This window comes from Pristis pectinata, chromosome 23, assembly GCF_009764475.1.
Source record: "Pristis pectinata isolate sPriPec2 chromosome 23, sPriPec2.1.pri, whole genome shotgun sequence".
Taxonomy (NCBI): Eukaryota; Metazoa; Chordata; class Chondrichthyes; order Rhinopristiformes; family Pristidae; genus Pristis; species Pristis pectinata.
In genome coordinates this window covers 14,869,034-14,875,552 of record NC_067427.1, presented here as the reverse complement: position 1 = coordinate 14,875,552, position 6,519 = coordinate 14,869,034, and positions in this window count along the sequence as shown.

Sequence of the window (6,519 nt, the reverse complement as noted above, 5' to 3'; positions counted from 1 at the left end):
AACTACTTTAAGGATGTACACACATGTGCGAATTATGTGTGAAATGTGCGTTCAAAGTTCCAATTAAGTATATGTGCACATCCCAATTAATTAGCTGGGAAACGAATTTATATAGGCCACTGGCCGCCTGAAGAACGAACTCAAGTGGTGTCCTCTCCCATGTATGAACAGGTTCACCTCTCTCGTACCCAATAGTGCACGTAAATAAATTCACTCACAGATGCAGATTGGCGTAACCAAAATTACACATAACCAGAACTACAAACATATTTACAACACATTAAGATAGATCTACACAGGCACCCACAATCACTAAGCACACACACACACACACACACACACACACACACACACACAAATGGGAAAGCGCAATCAACAAATAAAGTACAGTCTAAAACCGTACGTTATTTATAGAAATGCTGTAGGTTAAATTATTCTTCAAATTGGTACACTGCAGTCAATTTCCGCAATTAATGTTTTCAAGACGAATTTGATTTATTTTACTCCACCGATTTGTAACATTTGTCTGGGATTTTTATTATCAAATAATCTTAAATCCTAAATTCAATCAAACCAAACGCGCTACGGCCACACATTATCTCTGCGTGTGCCTAGCCCGCTCAGCCCGATTAATCGCAGAGAGGTCCTCGAAATAGGGAATCGGTCAGCAAGTTTAATAGATTGAAATCTGTACAATGATGGAGTAAGGATATGTGGAACGGAACCTGAGACATTTTTCTTGATGTACATGCTACAGGTGCTCTTTTAAATACTTTTTTCTCAATGCCAAATATTCACTGACACCTTTGCACTGCATCTCAGACCCATCTCCCGCCCATTATTGAATCCTTAAAACGAGCACCCTGCTGTTAATCGCATTCTCAAACAAACAGTTTTTTTTCTAGTTTGCGAGACAAAAACTATCTGCAGGTTAGAAATCCTTCTGCAAAATTTGTTTTTTTAACACAGAATAATTATTATATATTTTGTTACGGGTATTGGTGTTGGAATTCGCGCCTTTCTTAGAGTTAGTGACTACACTAAAATAAGTACATCCTTGTCTGTGGGGGACTGGAACAGTGAAAGGAACTTTTCAGTTCGAGTAGTTTTGATGCACTATTGCTCTCTCTTTCTACCTCGACCTTTATTTCTGACACGCTCTCATTTATTTCCCACCCTCCCTTTCCTGTCGATGTTTTCCAATACTCCCCAGGTGTGGTGTCTACTGTCTGGTTGTAGTTGCTTCACGTGACCCAGCAGCACATCTATGTTGTAATTAAGTTGCGAGTGAAAAGTGCTTTGCAAATATTCCAGGATTCATTATTTATATAACGGGTGGTATTTATCATCTTATTATCAACAGTTCACCAAAGTAATGCATGGCACGCGTGCAGCCCCTGAGAGTGTTGGTTTAACAAAAAGAGCGAGGAGACGGCGAGTAGGCGGTCTCTGTGAACTCGGGAGCCCTGGTTTGCGGGAGCTGATTTCCTCGGGGATTGGGGGAGGAGGGGTGGATGCTACGATGAGAAGGACTGGGGGGTGTGGGGGCGAGATCAGACGGTGGGGACTCGAGGGGGCAACGGCTGTTGATTAAAATGAATATGCAGAAAGGTAATCTGCATTGTTTGAAAAATGTAAAAGGATTTGATTTTCGGGGGGATGTCTGGTTAAAGGAAAACATTCCTATAGAAATTATTTTAGAAGGGGGAATCGAAGATTGGAACCATGTGTTAACCTTGCCACTATTTATATAAAGGATGTTGTGATTCGGCCAAGTGTGCAGAAGAAATTGAGGCGGCAAGAGCCAACGTGGTGAAATGGGACAATGAGTCTGACTCCTGACCTGTAACCGTAGCGAGGGTTAGACCGTGCAAACCTACTTCGCCGGATGGTATCTTCACGGCTTGTAGTCCAGATGATCTCGACCCGAAACGTCAACCGTCAACTTCCCTCTACCGACGCTGCCTGACCCGCTGAATTCCTCCAGCAGCTCGTTTTTTTCTTGCTCCAGTTTCCAGTATCCACAGTCTCTTGAATCTCAATATTGAAATGTGCCTGTCACTGGAAAGAAATATGAATATTGTGAATGGATAGAAAGGTAGAATAAGAGGGGACTTATTTCGCAAACTGAACCTTTCTGTGCTGGTATAACTGCGTGCAGGAATAAAAGATCTTAAAATACAAATTAGGTTTCCTCAGTCCCATCCCATGGGATTTTCTTTAGGAAAATCACGGTAAATTGCTCAAGAGCACTGGTCCTGGCGAAAACTCACCAACTTGATCCATGTAGAGCTGAGGAAAATGCACCATCCCGGAATAGTCTTTAACACGCATTTCCTCCCAATATAGAACACTTTAATTAACTCTCCCCTCAGCCTTCGTTTCAAACAAACAGACCCCCACTGTCCAATGTCTCCCTATCTCGTGGACTATCAGTGTACCATGAAGATTCATTTGACCAATATTATATCAGAGAGTTAAATGTATTAATAGCTTGGCTCAAACAAGATGACTAACTATTGCCCCATTTCATAAACATTGTTGACAGTCTGTGCATATTTAAAGTTGGGTTCTCCTGTTTAACAAATCTACCAAGTATTCTGCTAATATCATCAGCAACTCGCAGTTATGTTGGACCCATAACAAATTAAAATGCTTGAAGCCGCTTCACGGGGATGTTATTAATCAAAATTTGACACTGAGCCACAATGGGGAGGGTGCAGAGGAGAATTGTGAGGATTTTGCCATTACTGACAAATTGGATAAGCTGGGGTTGTTTAGCTTGGAACAGAGGAGGCTGAGGGAAGACTTATTTGAGGGCTGAAAATGAAGTAGGACCTGAATTGAGTAATTATTGGTTTAAAACGTTTCCAGGATGGTGTGTTGCCTCCGTGGTCCCAGGATCAAGGGTATATCAAGGGTAGAACATTCTGAAGTGGGAGGGTAAATAGCCAGAGGTTGTGGACCATATCAATATGAACAACTTAAGTGGAAAAAAGGGATAAGTTCCCTCAGACAGATTTTAAGGAGTTAAGAAAGAGATTTAAGAGGCAGGACCTCAAAGACAGAATCCCTAGATTACTCCTGGTGCCACATACCATGAATATAGAAATAGGAGGATAGTAGAATTGACTTGATAGAGGTGTACAAGATGATAAGAGGCATAGATTGAGTGGACAGTCAGAGACTTTTTTCCAGTACGACAATGGCTAACATGAGAGGACATAATTTTAGGGTGATTGGAGGAAGGTATAAGGGGGATGTCAGGGGTAAGTTTTTTACGCAGAGAGTGGTGGGTGTGTGGAATGCACTGCCTGCAGAGGTTGTGGGGGCAGATACATTGGGGGCATTTAAGAGACTCTTAGATTGACACATGAATGATAGAAAAATAGGGGGCTTTGTGGGAGGGAAGGGTTAGATAGATCTTAGAGCAGGATAAAATGTCGGCACAACATTGTGGGCTGAAGGGCCTGTACTGTGCTGTAGTGTTCTATGTTCTATGACTGCATGGCTGGAGAGGTTGTGCTAGAGGGAGAGCTTTAGTTCGGGGGCAGTGGGTGGATGAGACCTGTACAGAGCAGGCGGCTTGCAAGTCAACAGGGCTAGAACAATATATCTGCTGGTCGATTGTCATTTCTGTCGGGGAGGTTTTAAGCTAGCTTGGCAGTGGGTTGGTAAGTTAAATATAGATTTAGAAGGGTGAAAAGCAGACTTGAAATGCAAGTTAGTGACCACGTTTGAAAAGTAGATGAAACAAAGATTAGAAAACAGAACAAAAAAATAATCTTGATGTCCTTAATGGTATTTATCCATATGCAAGTGTAGTGAATAAGACAAGTGAGAGAGGGCACTAACAGTTGTATGGAGGCACACTATTATAGATATAATGCAACCATATCTTTACGTATATACTAGCCCAGCCTCTACTGGAGTATTCTGTTAAATTCTAGTTCCACATTATAGGAAAGGTGTTAGAGAGGGCCCAGAAAAGATTTACAAGAATGATTCTGGGGTGACAGACTACAATGCAAAGGATAAACTCTAGACTAGCACTGTTTCTTCCAAGAAAATGAAAGTGAGGAGAGATTTGACCAAACTACATAAAATGATGCAGGGTTTGGACAGAATGGATAGTGGGAGGCTGTGGCTGTAGGTGGCTGGTTTGAGGATCGGAGGTCATATGTGTGAAATAATGGTGGAGAGAATTAAGAGTGACATGAGGAAAAACAGTGAGTGAACGGAATTCAGAAAGCACTGCCTGCAGATCTGGTGGAGGCAAGTTCCATTGTGGTCTTCAAAAGGGAACTGGATAAGTATATACATCCGAGAATCCCAGAATCATACAGCACAGACATGACCTTTCTGCCCACCTCACCCATCTGGACTGTAATGTCTATCTATGCTAATCCCATTTGCTTGCATTAGGCCTGTATTCATCTATACCTTTCCTATTTAAGTATCTGTCCAAATGTCTTTTAAGTGTTGAAACTGTGCCCACCTCTACCAATTCCTCTGGCAGCTCATTCGACACACCTATAATACTCTGTGTGAAAAGATTGTCCCTCAGATCACCTTTAAATGTCTCCCCTCTCACCTGAAACCTGTGTCCTTTAGTTCTTGACTTCCTGCCCTAGGAAAAAGAATCTATCTATTCTAGCAATGCCCCTCAATCTTATAAATGTCTATAAGGTTAAAATAGTGAAGAAAAATTTGTAAAGCTATGGAGAAGGGCCAGGGGGTCGAACTAGTGATTGTGGATACAATGGCCCAAGTTATCTCCTGTGCCATAACCATTCTATGATTCTACATGGGACAGTACTGTACACAATGTTCCCAGTTACATGGTTTTCAGAGAAGATAGAGAGGGGATGAACCTTGTGATGTCTGGAGGTGAGCCACCTGCTGCAGATACCCAGCCTCTGATCTGCTATTGCAGCTACAATGTTTAGCTGCTGATCCAGTTGAGTTTCTGGTCTATGGTGACCTCCAGGATATTGTTGGTGGAGGAATCAGCAGTGGTAATGCTATTGAATGTCAAGGGTAAGCCATTTGATTCTCTCTTGTTGGAAATGGTCACTGCCTGGCACTTCTGTGGTGCAAATGTCACTTACCTCTTATCCTGATTGTTGTCTGGGTCTTGCTGCATGGGTTTCTTTATTTGCTGAGGAGTTGCAAATGGAATTGAACATCGTGCAATCATCAACAAATATCCTCACTTCTGACCTTATCATGGAAGGAAGGTCATCACTAAAGCAGTTGGAGATACTTAGGCCTAAGACACCAGCCCGTGGAGCTCCCGAGTGATGTCCTGAGGCTGAGGTGATTGAGCTCTCACAACCACAACCATCTTCCTCTGGGCAAGGTGTGGTTACAGCCATTGCGGTGCTTTCCCTTCAAAGACAATTGATTTCAGATTTACCAGAGCACCTCATGCCACACTAAGACTTGCCCCAGAGTGAAGACTGGTGCTAGGGATGTCAGGGTTGCTTTATGGGGAGAGACTGAGCGGACTGGGGCTGTATTCTCTAGCATTTAGAAGAAGGAGCGGAGTTTTCATTAATATGTATAATGTTTGACAGGCTTAATAGGCCAGGCACAGGGAGAACGTTGCCTGGCTGAGGGACACAGTTTTAGACTAAGGGGTAATTTTGGACTAGGAAGGGGAGATATTTTTCATTCAAAGGGAGGTGAACATTTGGAATTGTCTACCTGAGGAGGACTGTGGATACTTTGTGAGTGTGTTCATTCAAAACAGAAGTCAGTGGAATATTGGACGTGAAGGAATATGAGGATAGTGCTGGAAAATGGTGTTGAGGCAGGTTCACCCTTGATCTTGGTGGAGCCTGCTGCCGTGTCTGGATGGCCTGTTCCTGTGGGTCACTTCTGATCCAGTGATCCATTCTCTCTTTCCCAAGTCAGTGCATTGCTTCAGGTTTTCTGGTTTTAATATTTCTTCACTTTGTGCTCTTATTTCATTTATCAGCCCCGCCTCTTGTCTAATCTCAACCAAAGAAATCTTTGTTTCAACAGTCTTTGAGAATTATTTTCCTATCGCTGTCCTATAATTCCAGCGAAGTCACTCTCTGGACATGTCGTGGTTTATAAACAGATTGCAGGACTAAGCTTCTATAAATGGATCCATTTATAAATTGTGGCAGGATTCTGGGATGGGGGGGTGGTTAGATGAATAAAAAACATTTCCCTACACAGAACCTTTTACCACATGCCTCAGAAGTGTCATACAGTGTTTCCCACACACACCTCAAGTCTGGGAAGCAAATGTAAGGAAAATTTAAAATACAATTATTACGTTTTTGGATTTCCGAGCTGGTGTAGAAGTATTAAACAAAAGGAAAAAATAGAATATTTGCTTAGCTTTGTCTATGATGCTCTCAACTTTCTAGGCTATATGCCTTTAATTTATGCAGGCATTTTTCACTAATATGAACAGTGTGCTGCTCTCTACAGGTAGGATTGGTACCAAAATGCCTGTAATATTTTTAGCCCAGCCTTTGCAAT